At 36.9% G+C, this 17,017-nt stretch overlaps 1 protein-coding gene across 16 annotated transcripts in view; it reads left to right on the plus strand.

Moving 5' to 3' along the window:
* TDRD15 (tudor domain containing 15) overlaps window positions 1-17,017 on the plus strand; it is a 125,566-nt gene that overhangs the window by 27,484 nt on the left and 81,065 nt on the right. For 15 of the 16 annotated variants that reach the window (XR_013948615.1, XR_013948616.1, XR_013948617.1 and 12 more), the window contains exons 3-7: window positions 3,134-3,204; window positions 3,300-8,372; window positions 12,453-12,563; window positions 12,895-13,024; window positions 16,708-16,745. The gene's annotated coding sequence lies outside the window, so the exon portion shown is untranslated. The remainder of the gene's footprint in view (window positions 1-3,133; window positions 3,205-3,299; window positions 8,373-12,452; window positions 12,564-12,894; window positions 13,025-16,707; window positions 16,746-17,017) is intronic. The other variant, XR_013948630.1, reaches the window with a different exon arrangement.

Here is a 17,017-nt window from a genome sequence, read left to right on the forward strand (position 1 = left end):
GCTGGTCAAATTTTGGAGAAATAAAATATTTTAAGGAGGCTTTTGCCTAATACATCCATGCTAATATTTTTCAGAGCCACTGCCATGATAGTTTGATACAGAGGTGTAGAGTAAGGTCATAAAAATTTACTGGCCACAATTTGGCTTTTCTGTTTAATATGTGGAAAGGAAGAGTCAAGTCCTCACTGGTGAATTGAAGAGTCTAGCTAGCTGGAAGGCAAGTTCCAAGTAAGAATCTCAATTTTCCTTTGATGTAAAGTATCTCTCTTTGATACGTGTACATTTCTGCAAAATCTGAATAAATCACAGAAATATATTTCTCCACATAAACTTTGTAATAGAAAGGGACAGTGGTATCCTTGCTGGACAGATAGGGTTCAGAGACTCAGTGTCCCAGCTCACAGACTTAGTTGCAGAAGTTGTCTTTTAGCAGGTTGAAATTAAACACTGAATTCCAAGTATACAGTCATTAAAATCTCTGTATAATCCTCCAGCTGTACAGATTTTTGCCAGTGAAGTTTCCTTAAATGCTTGCTTAGGCCTTAGGGTGGGATGAATCCCTCTGCATGTTCTCCAGTGACCATGAAGGGAACATCGGCTTCCAGATTAGACTAGGCACCTGCCTTGCATGCCTCAAAAGATCTGTGAGGTAAATCTAGGTATAAAACAACTAAGCCTCCAAGACACATGATTTCAGGCACAAATCCCACCTTGATTTTTGCTGTTGGTTATGCAGGTAGCTCTTTGCTCAGCTGTGAATACTCTGACACCTTTCTCCAAGCTATTGATGTTCTCTGGAGCAAAGGTCCCTAAAAGTCAGGCAAGTTCATCTGTGAATATAGATCACATGCCATTAGATTCCTGAATCCCAGGCTAGAAAATTATAGGAACATTTTTCCTTCCAGTCATTACATGAAATCTTTATGAAGCTTGATTCAAAATATTTTGTAGCCATTAGGAAATTTTTTTGCACTTTCAGGAGACAAGGCATTCCCAAATTTCAGTTTCACAAATGTGAAACACATTTCACTGTCACAAATGTCTCTCTCATATTCAGCTGCTTTTTAAAAAAAATCACTTTATTTACTGAGTTTACCTGTTGAAAAAGTTTTCATGCTTTTACCTGGAGGTGATACCATTCTTTATTTATTCTAAATTCTGTGGGGGTGAATCATGCTGTTCCTATGCACGTTATTACAGTTCATGAAAAATAAAATACAGGTATACATGAATTGCAACACCCTTCAGAGTTTCTGCTCTCCAAACAAGGAAAATAATTTCATTTATGAGCTAGATGATAGCAGCTAGACAAAAAAAAAAAAGTAATAAAGTAATGCAAAACATCTTCAGGATTTTTTATATATATGTAATATATATAAATATATATGCATATGAGCATGAAAAAACAATGCATAAAGTCTTCTGATCAACCAACCTTGAAATAAACCACAAGCAAAAGGGACAGAGAAATGACACCTATATAATAGTCTCTAAAGGCAAAAAAATAACTATCGGTCTTACAAATTGGTGGTTGCTTGAAGTCTAGACTGCAAACCACATTGGATTGTGCAGCTCTCAAGCCACACAAGGATCGAGAGTATTATAGCAGCTGTTACCGTGGACGTTGACAGAAATCTGAAAAGTGCAAAGGATAAACATAACAAAAAAAAATTAAATAAAAAAAAAGCCTTTCCAGATGGCTGTACAGCTTCCTAAAATACACACTACCACTGAAGGTTGGCTGGATTGAAAAGAAAAGAAATGTCTAAAATAAAAAAGCTGTAGAAGCTGCTGCATGTTAAAAAACAGTAAATTAGAAGACTTTTTAAGTGCAAAAATTCTCTACTCTCTGTAGAACTTAAATATACAGTATAAAGTTGCAGATGGGAGGTATAACTAAGATTGGTGCATAGATAGTAATGTGAGCACCATTTAAAAAAGAATGGATGGATGGTTAAACGATAAATGCCATATAGCTGCATTTTGATAAAACAGACTTAATGTTGCTAGACTAAGAGAAGCAACTAAAACCAATGTTGACTAGAAAGTCTGCCTGCTGCTTTTCTGTAGATATCTCATCACGCGTGCCCATGCCTGTGTCACCTCCAGATGATGCTAATGTAACTGATTTATCGGGGTCTGCTTTTGGTATGTGGTCCCCAGCAAGCAAAAGAAATGAAGCTGGAACTCATGCATGAGAGCTTGTCAGTGTCTGCAAATTGTAGTTTCCTTGAATAACTGCCTGCTGTTTAAGATGAATGGCAATTCCATATATCATGACACATAGTGAACACCATTAACAGATACATTTCTGGATATCAAAGTGCTCCTGATACTACCTTCTACTGAGAAACTTTCACCAGTTTGGCTAAAAGTTTCCAGACCCATTTTTCTGCAAGAAAAGTTGGACAATAATCATCAAAACTCTTCCAAAATCAAAACTTAAAGGACTTAGGGCTGCATTCCACGTGATCTAAAATGAGAAATGTGCCATTGTTGCAGTGTTACAGTTATGATTGCTGCAATAAGAGAGTTAAAATTTTGGCAGGTTTCTGCTGTTGTGACTGTCATCAAGAGGCTATACTGAGTTAGGACATTCCTTCCAGTCTCTAGCATCGAGGTATTCATGGTTGATTTGTTCTCTTACCAACATTAATCTTTAGCTTTCACCATTTTTCCCTTTAATTTCTAATTTCTAATTAGCTTTATCTTTCCACTTAAGTTTCATTTCCTAGACTGACTGAGCCACCTTCTAGAGGTGTACCTCGAGGTGAGCAATTGCTTACCTCTCATGATCTATCTCCTCCTCTCCCTTGGCCAGCCTTACAGGCCCTCCCTGCATTTCTCTCAGTTTGATCATGGGCAACAGCCAGAGGTTCATGAGATATTCCAGTGCTGGTAATGCACCTGAAAACAAGGAAAGGAGAAAAACCAGAGCCTGACATCTTAATTTAAGAATTGTTACTTCTGAGCATTTAATTGCGATGTCTTAACACTCTAAACATTTTTAGTACCATAGAGGCACATATAGAGCAGAGAGTGATATTTTTGAAATAACTGTCTAAACTTCCACTGTCTGTCAGTATAATTCCACACTCTAGTGCTAATTTCAATCTAAATTGCTTCCTTTCAGGCCTAAAACCATGCAATCTAAATAATATATTAAACATGAAGGATCCAAATGAAGCCTGGCAGTCACTCAAGGTGAGATTACAGGCTGTTTAAAATGAGCATGTGCCATTTTAGAGGCAGGTGTCTCAAAGGTAATTGTCATCATCTTCTCCTTTGGATTATTCCAGAATTCATCAGGAAGATTGTGTACTTCCATTAGCCTCGACAGCTGGTTCCGCTGACGCCTGGATGTTATAAAAAGTGTTGTTAGAGTGGTACATTTCTCATGGAGAGTGCATGGGTACATGGAAGAAATACTGCTCTGAACCAGGTTTTCGCCTGAATGAATCCTTCCTCCTATAGGATAGAATAATCACTCGTTATTAAAGAAAAGACGCCATTGAAAACATTGTCCAAGCTATTACAAGTGCCTTGGCATGCAACCTCCAGATACAACTTCTTATTGTAAATTCCCTTGCAGGGAAATGATACAAATAACATCTCATTTTAGATGATAGACTTTGCTTTCCTAATCATATTTCCTAGCCAATCAACAGAGTAATAATTTTGTTAAACAATTTAAAACATATCTATGGCTTTATGAATGTATGGACATTGTATACAGCCTCTTTATCGTGCCTTAGCTAAATTAGGAAGTTATATCCTGGCTCGGTAAAGTACTTGCATAAAGAACAATTACTTGGAATATTTATAGCAGTTGCTTAGGTGTTCCCTAGCTGTTTTGATTAATTAAGCCTCTAGAAAGGCTCCCTCCCCAACATCAGCAATCGTTGTTTATTAAAACCATTACACTGCTTTCTCAGGATCTTCCTGTTGAGCTATAATTTCATTATCTCAGTGACTGGCTCCACTGGGGTGTTTCTGTTTGAATGCAAGAAGATTAGTGTGTTAACCCTTTGTTTTGTATATTGTATACTATCTCTGACACACAATTATAAGTCAGTCATTGTAACTGCACTACATGCAGTAGCTCTAAGCAAAGCAGAAGAAACAAAACTTAGCTCTAAGAAGCAAAGCTTAGATTGCTCAGTGTGACAAAATCCAGATAATCTCCATTCTAGATTACTGAAGGAACTGGTGCAGGAAATACCAAGTCCAGCAGAAAGGATTTTAATGAACTTTTATGTTCATTAAAACATAATGGGTGCAGTAGGATCCCACAATTAGAGAATACCAATCTTTTTGAAATAAGTCCCCATTATCCTCCACAATTTACTGTTTTCTTACTTCTCTCTAGAGCCATCTCAAGGCTTCTTAATTGTGAGCAAAACTGAATTTTGCCACTGCATTGGGTGAGGATCAGGGATATTTATTTTGTCCTCTTTGTAGGGATATTTCAGTTTTGTGATCGTGCGAAGGAGGATTTTGGGAGGACAGAGTAGACAATAAGGGAGGGGATGGAAGAGTTTTTAAAATTTCAGGTGAAATAGAGACAACTGGAAGAGATAAGTGAGATTTTGAGTGCCATAGGTCTCAGGTGCTTTTCCTCTTTCACTACTGTGCCGATCAAATCGCTGTTTTTTCCCTGAGAAACCCTTCATCCCACAGAAAGGATACTGGTGCAGGCTCAGCATGGACTATGTGCTGAGGACATAGCCTGCCTTACCAGGTCTATGAAAAGTCAGAACTAGAGCTCTCAGGCTTTTCACCTCCCCAGAGCCTCATCTTTTTTTTTTTTTTTTTTCATATATCCCATTAATACAAAATGTACTCCTGTGTCACCATCCCTTTATATATTCCTTCCTCTCCCTTCACCTTCTTCCAGGATAAGATTTATTTCCATAGGGTGTCCTTCTTTTGGCTGGACTTCTCTTTCTCCAGTCCATAACGGCACAGAACACAGTCTCCTACTTTCTCTGAAACTACCCTCTTATTCTTTCTGTTATGACCGGGAGCTCCTTTAATTTTATTTTTTTTTCTATTTTTTTGCCCAGTCTGGCCCCATTCTGCTTTCTTCCTCTACCTCCATCTCTCCACTATCACCGAGAGCAGGAGCTGGCCGTGACCCACTCTTGCCTCCTGCTCCCAGTGCTGTCAGGGAAGCAGAGACAAGACACAGAGGACGTGGGGGGCAAGGTAAACAGACATCAAAACAGTGGCTCCCCTTGACAGCTGCCACCCCAGTCTATACCTAAAATCGGCCCTATTACCAAGCAGAGAACTAGAAAAGTATTTGAAGGAAAAGATAATTAAGGAATAAAGGCAAATGGAAAACTAGATAAATTACTGCAGAGTTTTATCAAAGGTAATTTTTGTCAGATTAGCCTATTATCTTTATTTTTTCTATTTCTTTCCTTCCTATGCAGGGTAATGCAGAGGCTTTATCTACTTAGATTTCAGAAAAGCACTTGCTACAACCTTGCATAGGAAATTCGTATGATAGGTGGGATGACGACAATTAGTAGGGAAAGTAGGGTGGATTAAAGAGCTGTTGAAAGGAGAGGATATGCAGAAAGGGGATACTGGGATGGAGAAAGGCTACTGCTAGTATCCTCAAGGGATCAGTCTATGACAGATCCTGTTTAATGTATTCATTGATGACCTAAATGTAGGGAACTAAATATGAGCTTCTGAAATTCATAAATGGGTATAAAGCTGGGAGGTAGTGCTGAAACAGGGAGTGGGGTGGGAATCATCCATTAAAAAAAGGGTGAGGGGAGTATCAGATGACTCAGGCAACTGAAATAAGAAGTATGAAACTCTAGAGGTTCAAATGACTGGGCACTCAGAAACTAGTAATAAAAACTTCTGCTATAAATAGAGGATTTCTAAATTGGAAGACAGAAAACAGCCTTCCTTAGCTGGAAGATGGCTACGAACTGTGAAGGATTTTACTCATCTTCATGTGTTTTCCATTTTAAGATGGCATTCATTGGTTATACCTTATTTGGCAGACTAAAAGATTTTGCCTTTTTAACCTAAACAACTGAGTATCAAAAGTGATAAGGTAACTTTCTGCAAATACTTCAGAGAACAAATATCAAATAGGAAAAAAGTTTTGAAGTTAAAAGATAAGATGTATACAAGATCAAAATTAATCTTCAGCAAGTCTATGAACGACAACAAAAAAATAAAATAGAAAAATTTTGAATTATTGGAATCGTCTTCCACATAGCAGACTGGAGAAGGAAGGGACATTGTTTTAAGATGATGCTTGGTAAACTAATGAAAGGAATTGTAGACCAAAATAGTAGAATTTAAGGAGACTGGAAATGAAGTTTTTGATACAAGTTCTTGGAGATTCGATGTCTTTGAAAACAAGACCAAGTCACTTGATCACACTGTATATTAATATCTTTCTGGGCTTGAGGTTGCTTAAAGGAGGGTGGATTTTTCCCTGATGATCCACAGATAACTTCTGGGGATTGTGTGAGGAGAGTTGCTTTCCTTTGACCTTCGTGCAAGAGCAGAAATAGGCTCTCTTGGTTTCCCTGGAGCCATTACATGTTCAAGACATGATGGTATGAGTCTTCAGCTTAGATTGACAGGTACTAGTTTTCACCCTCTCTTCTGCACTGTAGGTTATGATCTGCTTTCTGGATTCATAAGATTCATCTGTTCTTATGCATGACGAATTAGATGAGAGTAGGTAAATGGCAGAGACTGAGCTTGAGTCACAGTAAATCTTTATTTATTAAATACCAAATAACAAAAGTGGTGCAGGACATTGGGAACACATTCAGTCCCTTCACATTCCCTTCAGAGGTTCACTGTAGTTGTAGCTTTGAGTTTTCTACTTTAGGTCATCAGGTTCTTTGAGGTTGTACGAGAGGAACTGCCGATGCTTTATGTGAAGCGTCACACAAAGGAAGGACAAGTGAAATCAATGTGCAATGGATCTTTCATCTGGTGTCCCATTGCAGAAGCAACATTCAGTAGCACAGGTGATCCCTTCTAGTCCTACATTCCTGGTAAAAATTGGTTGAAATGTGAAGTCATTAATCAGGCAAAACTTTTCTTAGAACTCTACTTGAATAGAAGTTCCTTGTAATATTTCTTCTGTGTAGGCTCCCTGCCCTCTCAATCATTTTTTTTTCCTAAACAATAATCCATTCTCAAATCACGGTGTGCAAAGACTCTACAGTCTCTAAAAATTTTCCCAGCAAGAGTCATCAATGGTAAAGAACTATAATGATAAAGGAAGGCATTAAGAGATAGGAATTGAAAAAAAACACAAACAATTTATCAAAATAAATTGATAAATAATTTCTTTTGTTCAAAATCTCCACCAAAACTTATTTTGTCAATATGTGTTTTGCCTCAAAAAGATTAAATGAGAAAGAAAAAAAGTAGAAATCACAGAATCACAGAAAGAATTAAATATTACTGCTCAAAATAAAAGGAAACATTCAGTTTTGCTTAAAAAGCAATATTTTGAAAGAACTGAAAATTTTCTATTGAAAAATATTTCTAAGGAAACATACTTTTCATTCGGAGTGTTTTTGACAACCCATAATTATCTTTATTTAGTATTAACAGAACCAGAATTGTGTTTGATTCAGACACAGACTGGACATAGAAATAGGCAATGAGAGCACTCAGGACACCACTGATAAAAGCGATCTGGAAGATGCATTTTGAAGAAGGTTACGGTATATAAAAGGACAAAATCTATCACGATAGCTTCCTTTGATTTTTTCTTAAATATTTTTAAAGCTATTCTGTTTTGGCATCTATTTGAGGCACAGACATCATTCCCTTCATCTAATTCAACATCTCTCATGATCATAACAGAGTGTTTTTAAAAGAGCTTTTAAAGCATAGAAATAATAAGTTCACCATGATCTGAGGAATGCAGGTGATTTAAATTATGTCTTTTTAGAATTCATTTAGATTTTTGGAATTTAGAGTCGTGCTGTGTTGCAAAAATTTTCTAAAAAAAGCTTTGTTTATGGGCCCCAGACCAAGGATATCATGCTGAATGTGGCCCTCTCTGATTTTACATGAAGTAAACCACTACCTGCTGACTCTAATTCCCATGATCCATATTCCTTGTTCAGGTACATTTTATGTGAATAAATATTTCTTACTATACATTTCTCTTAATGAAAGTCTATAATTCTTGAGACCCCTGTGAACAGAAGAGAGGATACACCTTTTCACTCTGAAGAAATAATTTTGGACTGTTTGGTTTCTAGTGTGTCTATCCAAATACTCGAAGAAATCAAGGTCAGTGGCACAGATGTTGTAACTTGACTGTTGCGTGGTCCCAAGGATTCTCGGCATCCCTCTGGCCTGAGGTAACGTAGTCTCCCAAGCTGTTCCTGTGCATGCTCCAGGAATAAGCTTGTGCCAGCGAGCATTCCCTATTGGCAATGTAGATGTGGCCGATGTGCTGAAGAGTTCAAGCGTGGGCATGAAGAGGATTGTCGTGTGTTAGTTTATGAGTGGAGAAAGGGCCATGGCATCCTGTGTTAGAAAGCTAGAAAGTAGGGATTTTGTCTGTTTCAGACAAATCTTTATGTGCCTACCCAGAGAAAGAAGTAGGTGTAAGATGGCTGGGTAGCAGACGGTGGTGTGGGAAACAAGACCAGCTCAGGTAGAACAGTGAACTCATGCTGGCAAAGAATGTCACAGTAGAAAGTGTTTTTATCACAAGAACATAATAGCTGTGGGGCTACAGGAAGTGTGATTGTGGATGAAAGTGCTAATTACACAAAGTTGTGATTATGTGGGAGTGGGGGTTGTAGAATGATGCATGGAAAGGCATCAAGAATTTTAAAGAATAGATTTTTTTTTTTTCAAAGGCAATAGAGTTAGTTGAGATAAACAACTTATCAACTTTATGGAAAAAAAAAAAAAAAAGCTACCTTACATTGAGTTTGAATAGACCACAGAATAGTTTTTCAGGGAAATCAGAAAAAGCCATGCCACCGGCAACTTGTACAGCTAAACTGAGTAAGTACTAAAGACTTGCTGCATGGGAAAGGCTGCCCTGAGAAACTTGTCTGGAACTTCTGGAGACAGTCTGTATGGGACATTCTTAAAAAATGAGAAAGGAAGAGAGGTGAATAAGCTGAACCTCAGAAAGTTACAAAACCTAGGGGATTATTACTCCCAAGCATGGTGTCTGGATCACAAGATTATTATTATCATTAGTATGTACAGAGAGAGACAATTAATATTGAGGGATAAACTACTGCAGATTTCATAGGAAGACAAGGAGAGAAGAGCGTATTCATCAATGAGTCATGGAACATTAAAGAAAAGTAGTAGTATGTTATCAAAAGGTAATTATATTGCTTCTACAGAAGTTCTCACCTGTTGTAAATCAGCAGATTTCTTTTGCAGTGGGAATTCTGGTGGTTTATAAACAGAGGAGAACTTGGCTGGCTGCTTGTGTTCCCATGCTGTCCTTGTAACACTTTGGACTGGAAACATTCATGCTCATGTTTTCCTGAATTTTAAGATACTATGGATTGTGAAATATTTGGCAGCCTGAGAAGTGCCATCTATCACTGCTGTTAGCATAATGGGAAAGCTGTTTGACCACAAAGCACACTCCACAACGACAACAAAAGAGAAACTCACTTGAAGTGTCTGCAAACTGGGAACAATGAGCCCAGTCTTGAGAGGTGCAACCCAGGCATAGCTCTCTTTGGAAGCAAATAAGGCAGATTTTGAATGCAAGAAAGAAAAAAGTTCTCTAGGGCTTATTCCTAAAAGGAACTAAAAACATACAGAGTACTCAGTGCTCCATATTGCCACTGAATTCTTATGATTCTGTTCTTGCTTCTTTATTACGTCTTCACAACAAAATGTAGAACATTGTGCTTCTAAATCTGGAGGCTGTTTTGGTTTTTTTTTGGCATAATGAAGTGTAGTTTTATTTTCATTTCAAAATACATGCTCTTAAAAACCATAAGAAATTGTGCTTTGCAAGTTATCTGACAAAATGAAACTAATAATTTTGTTTGCTGCTAGTATCCTCCAAGCGGTAATGTGAACTGAGGTATCAATTATTTAGGACTATGAAGCACTAATATGGATATGGTGATTTCTCATTTCTACTAACAACTTCAAAACTAATTTTCATTAGCTTGAAATAATTATTTAGCTGCTTAGGAAGTGATTAAATTCAAACAGAAGTATATAATGCATTTACAAAAAAGGAATTGGTTGACATTACAAAATGTTAATGGCTTTATTCCTTAAAACTGATTATTGGATTGGCCCATACATTTAAGGAATGTTCTTAAAACTGTGTACTGCCTTTTTCTTTCATGTAGAAATTGCATCTAATTTGGGTTTTAAAAAAAGAAAAAAAATCTGGGGGGCTATCAGCTACAAATTAAGCAACAATCATTAAAAACAAAAAAAATCCTAGACGTATGTAATTCAGATTTTAATGAAAAAGCAAAATTATTTGCCTGTAATTACTTGGCTAAGATTGTTCTTTGTTGTTGTTGTTGTTTTGTGTTGTTTTGTTTTGTTTTAATATTTGTATTTACAGCACTTAAAGATGGGAAATACAGTAGCAGAAAGAAATCCTGTCACTCATTTAGAGTCCAGAAACTCATAAGTAGGGAAGACTCAGACTCCTAGAACAGACATGAAGTTTGGGTCTCTGTGTTCCTTGCTTGAAATTCTTGAATTTCATTCTTTGAAAGCTTGAGGCTTCCTTTTGAGGGAGACACCTTCTCTGGTATATCTTCTTCAGTTATCTTCCAGGTTTTAGGATTATGTACTCAGCAGTAATGAAAAAGTACTGAGAAACAAGTGTAAAATGAAGTGATGGGAAATGTTCTCTCTGCATTATAACTTCCATCTTGGATGATGCACAGGGAGCTTAAGTGAGGAGCTCAGAAGCAGATGCATGGATGCTATTAAAGCTTATGTGCCAAAGCATTAAAACTAGAACTGTTCTTCTCCATAAAGGATAGAAAAAAGAGGGCCCTCTAGCCATAAATTCGCCAGTAAAGTGCATGTGCACTGTATCATTTGGCTCAATAAAAAATGCAGCATGTGGCAAAATTTTAGACAGATAGATGTAATTAACACTGAAAGGCAGATGGCAAGGAAAAGGGACAAGGGAAGAAAAAATATTTAAGACTGGGATACAGTGAAACTCTATAACATCATAAGTACATTAGGAATTCCATCCTCATAGCAATATTTTAATGCTTGCTTAAACAGAAGTATATGCCACAGATTTTTTCCTGAATTAGGTCCTAAGTTTTCAAATGAGGGTCAGTATATATTGGTTTATGCATTCACTGTTACACATTGTTGTTATCCAAAGTATAAATTTCAAGCATCCTGGAGTTAAGAAATGTGTTTAAGGGTGGCAGTTATACCATTTCTTAGAGGTATGATAAGAAGTGTCAGTGCCCTGCATAACAAATCATGTTTATGTTACAGTAGAAAGTAAACATTTGCATTTCAAACCCACGCAAACTGTGGGTAATACGTTTAGGTTGCTCAAGTCAGCCTTGCAAAAAGTTCTGGAGCCTGCATTCTGAGCAAGGTGACTGTTCTCGAACTAACATGCACTTCATTTCAACCTTCGCAACCTATGGTTATGAGTGTCAAACAGTGGGGGGCTTTCAGTACTTGGATTTAATGGAGAGATAATGGCAAAGAGCGCATTAGAAAAAAGGGAGGAGTGAGGTGGAATTAAACTGGGATTTTAAAAAATGGAAAATCAAAGTATGAGGTTTCAGACCTGTCAAAATGTTTAATTCTTCTTGTTCAAGCTGCAGATGGTTTGAGTCATCTTGTGCCAGAATTAACTTGGTGACACAGTAAAATAACCTTTCAGAAATACGTTTCCCATATTTTATTCATTGTTGCACTTTAGCTGAACCTATTCTTTGCATGAATAAGGTATTTGAGATCAGATGCCCTCTTCATACTTGCTTGGTGGGAATTAGAATGTGACTTGTTAAGAGCTAAGCCTAATTATGAAATGAAGGCATGAAATGTTGCTTTTGCTTACAGTGTGTTGTGCATCTTCATCTGTCTATGCAAAATACTTACGAAGTGTGCTAAAAATGAAACCCTTGTGTCTACATCATGCAAACAATCTGGAATGCCACCTTCTGTTATATAATAAACGCAGCCTCATTTATTATATAGAAGAAAAATAAACCAAATGTAATATCCGTACCGTTGAACTCGCTATTTAAGATAAAAGTGTCAGTTCTACTGTTTGGATGCCAGAAGATACTGTTTGTCAGATGCCAAAGTCAAGTAGAAGGTACGGTGTGGTTGCTGCAGTGTTTGCAGGGGTTTAGCAGGTCAAGGTACCAAGTAAAAAGCTCGGAATGAGTGTCAGAAGTTACCTGTTTCAAAGGTGGCATGTTTTTTCCTTCCCCTAGGAATATCTTCTGTCTTCTACCAGCCAGTCCCTTTTGCTGACAGACGCTGTAGAGGGTCCTTTGTAGAGTGGAGACCATTAGAGCAGGACTCTGTGCAAGATCCAAAAAATGGTCTGTATATCTGGGAGACAGATTTTCAACCTGGTTTTGATACTGCACAAATCAGTCTTATTTAGCATAATGTGTCCCTTTAAGGTGGAATCAAGCCTTTTCTTAAAGACGTATGTAAAGAAGAGAATCCACTTTGAACTCTTAAGTATTACTGGTTCAATGGCTGTCAATGAAATATGTGTGTATATATTTTCACAATACACATATCTCATTATACAATTAATTACAAATAAAATATTTGTTCAATGCTGCATACATATTTAAGTGGTTTCAGTAAAAGGATTATTCTGATTTTTAAATTCATTTTGGATTTTTTTTCTATCTGAAAAAGTTATCTGTACTTCATACAAGGGACTTCATTGAAGCAGATGACATCTTTCAAACCAGAAGAAGCATTTTAAGTGCAAGTACTACATTTTGGTCCGAGGCAGGTGATTACTTTTATAAATCAGCTGTAAAAGGTAATCCTGAAAGCTCTCCATAAATAATAACCAGGACTGAAAATTTCTCTGTAGTGTGTGTGTATAATGGGAGGAAAATAGAGTTGAGGGAAATGGAGTTGAGGTTAAATGACTTTCCTTATGTAGCTAAATGGGCGTTTCTGCCATGGAAATCAAATGAGGGGTATACATATGGAAAGAGGGCAGGATCTGGTACAAGCTTTGCAAATGCTTCAAAAAATTATGCTGAGCAGCCCAGTCTGTTACAGCTTTTGAACAAAATCTGGAGGAGTGTTCATAACAAGTATAGAGCAATTTACATATTTTTCAGTTGTCAGACACTGTGCGCCACAAACTAACAGAGATGACTGGGTAGTATGGAAATCTGCTGCTGAAAAGTTGTCCAAATAGATTTCAGTTCAGCATGTTCTCCCATTATTGTCTGTGAACATTTGTACAAGTAAGACTTTGTTTAGAGCTGGTGAATTATAAACCTGCACAGAAAGTTTATTTAATCAAAGCTGTATTTGTGCCAATGTGGAAAATGGTTTAGCACAGTCAGGTCACATGGTCAAGAAACTAATGCTATTTGTTGCATGATTTGGATAGCTGTTCATGAAACTGCAGTAGCAAATTCGTAGCTGTAAGGGTGATATAGCCAACATTTGCAAATAGATATAGCTCAAACGCCTTTTAGAAGTAATTTCTTTAAATTTTCCAATAAATTATTTTCCAAATTCTGGAGAATGTGTTGCTTTTTTGTTTGTTTGTTTGTTTGTTTTTCAAATACCAATATTTTATCAAATTATTAAAAAAACATATATACTTAATCATTAGGGCTTGGTCTCAATCAGCAGTATGCTGAGTAAGTACGTATAAAGTAATCTGATTTTTCTGGTGACTTCATAGGTAGAAGAAAGGACAAAATTTATTGAATTAATAAATTCAGCCTTGAATTTGTAGAGCAAATATTTCAGTTATTGCTACTTAAACATGAATTTAATGTTCCTCTTTAAAATTTAAACAAAAATATAAAAGTACTGTGTTACCTTGTCATGTATATCTGGATGCGGTTCAGATGGCACTTAATGGGAGTCTTGACACTGTATATAAGTATTGCCTTATAAAGGAAACTCTGAAGAGTTCCCATAAACACAGGAGAAAATTCTAGCTCTATTATATAAAACATTTTTTTTCACACCAAACAGAGTAGATCCCAAGATTGTTGAAAATGCTCACTTTCGTGTTGTAGAGATTTATGAGAAACAGAAACCATTTTTAAATGACAGAATGTTTATTATTAACTGATGACTGATGAGAAAATGGAAATTGTATCCCTTGAAAAAAATGTTTTAAAAAAATAACCCTTAAGCAAGATGAGAAGGCAAGCCCCCAGCATTTTTGTGGCTAAGATTTGATGGAAAATTCCATTTGAGAAAACTGCAGTGGAATTTTTCAGCTTTCCAGCTATGGCCATAGAAGCATTTTGTCAACTGGGAGGAAGGGAAATGGACAAGAGCCTTCGAGTGCAGCATCTGGGAAGCCATCATTTTGGTTTTCCTAAAGGAAAAGTGTTCAAAAATTTTTTCAATGGCAAGTTCCAAACCTGCTTGATTTGTTATTGTTGCAGTCACAGCTGTCCACAATAAAAATTCCTTAGTCAGGCTGAAGGATGGATGCAGGTCCGCTTTTCTAATAGCTATTTGATTTTCTAGCTGTATTAATCTCTTTGTTGTGCAAGCCTTCAACAACGCGCTTTTTTTTTTTTTCTTTTCTCCCATGGTTTCCCTTCCTTTTGAACCTTTTACCCATCCGTGTTTATGTTACTGCTTTTGATCAGCACATTTCTGTAGTTCATTCCCTCTAGATATTTCATTTATTTTGTGGGTTGCTTGTTTTTTTTTTTTTTTTTTTTAATGTGTTCCTGTTACAGCTTTTCTTACCTGCAAAGGTAACAGCTTCACCATAGCAGCTCAAATATACTGCAAAAAATCATTAAGAATTTTCACTATAACCTAGCATTTAAAATAGCGGTCAATCTTAAACTGTTTGTCTGTGCACTGCAAGTTATTAGCTCTCCCCAAGAATGTAAAAATATCCTTGTCAGAATTTATATATTATTGAAAGGGTCAATATTGAAAGGGTCAAAACGCCTGACAAAACATGGTATTGTTTGGTTAGTAGATTTTAAAAACCCAGGAAGGCAAACTGCTTGCAGGTTGCAGAAGGCTTAATATTATCTCCATATTAAGATGGAATGGCAGAAGGGAAGGGAAGGGAAGGGAAGGGAAGGGAAGGGAAGGGAATAGTTCAGTTGGAAGGGACCTACAAAGATCGAGTCCAACTGCCTCATAATACCAGGGCTAACCAAAGGTTGAAGCATGTTATCAAGGGCATTATCCAAATGCCTCTTGAACGCTGACAGCCATGGGGCACCAATCACCTCCCTAGGGAGCCTGTTCCGATATTTGACTACCCTCATGGTGAAGAGGTTTTTACTCATGTCCAGCCTGAACCTCCGCTGGTGCAGCTTTGTGCCGTTCCCGTGTGATCCTGCCATCAGTGACCAGGGAGCAGAGACCAGCACCTCACGCTCCACTTCCCCTCCTCAGGAGGCTGCAGGGAGCTCTGAGGTCACCTCTCGAGTCTCCTTTTCTCCAAACCACACAACCCAAGTGTCCTTGGTCTCTCTTCACAAGACGTGCCTTCCAGCCCTTTTATCAGCTTTGTTGACCTCCTCTGGATGCTTCCAAATATCTTAGTATCCTCTAAACTTGGGAGTTAATAAAGACAAAGGAGCATACAGACATCTGAGCAAAATGGCTTTTCAATTATTTTTCATGTGTGCAATAACATCTGCGTGCATATTGATCAGAGGACTCGTTCTGTCCTTGTAACAATGTGATTTTCCTGTTTTAATGTCAGAAATGAAGTTCTAATAGTCTGAATTTATAGTTTCACTGTCAAATCAATGCTTTGTCAGGTGTCAAGATGATGACTAAAAATATGGTGTATTTTATAATGCAATTATTTTGACCAGTGGCTTACACTTGCTCTTTAATAGCAGCAACTGGTCATATATGTAGTAATTAAGGGCCTAAAAATTGGATATCTTTCTGAAACACTCATTTAGGAACTTGACATTTTTCATGCTTGTCTGTATCTGGGAAAATAGTATATTTGAGGAGTTAATACAATTGGAGATACAATTCCTTTAGCTATTTCTGAGTTATAGGTTTATGTTGAAAGAACACTTTTTTCTATTGTTTAAAAATACATATAACTACTTTTTTATTATTATTTCGAACAGAACTGCAGCAATATGTTTGAAGCTTGAAACTCAAATCTTCACACATAGCTTCTTTTAGTGCTTTTCTTGGTTTGAGGGAAAATAAAAATAAAGAGTCATACATGATTGAAAAAACATTTTTTTACTTACCCAGTTTAACACAAAGCTCACAGAAAATGTAAATGTACTCACTAACATTCAACTCAGTGAATGAGGAACTTCAAAGTCTAACTGGAACATTTAAAAATCAACTTATTATGCAAGGGCTCTTTCCCCTTTCTTTTTCTTAGCAGAGGAACAAGAAACTCAGTAATCTGCTACTATTAACTTTTAAGTTCCTTACCACTTAAATGTCAAAATATAACACAAAAGGAAGATTTCTAATAACTGCTCCAACTTTTTTTTTTTTTCCTAGTGAAATACGAAGATTATTACTGTTTTAAGTTGCAAAAAGTAAGTAAAGCTGTTTGGGAATCTTCTGATAAAATGCTTCTTGGTAAAATATGTCAATTTGTTGAAACAGAAAGTTTTGGCAGAAGTACGTTGGCTTTGATTAATCTTTTATTGGGAAATGGTTTCTTGGGCTCAAAATGGAATCTCTCATCAAAAGGAGACACTGAGTGCACAGAATAGTCGATAGCCCAGACACCTGTAGAAGATGCACTTTCAAGTCTTCGCTGTGCTTGATTCAGGCTACTGGCTTGGATAGGAATGTGTTCATCTAA

This window comes from Anser brachyrhynchus (genome assembly GCF_964034855.1).
Source record: "Anser brachyrhynchus genome assembly, chromosome: 3".
In the NCBI taxonomy this organism is placed as follows: Eukaryota; Metazoa; Chordata; class Aves; order Anseriformes; family Anatidae; genus Anser; species Anser brachyrhynchus.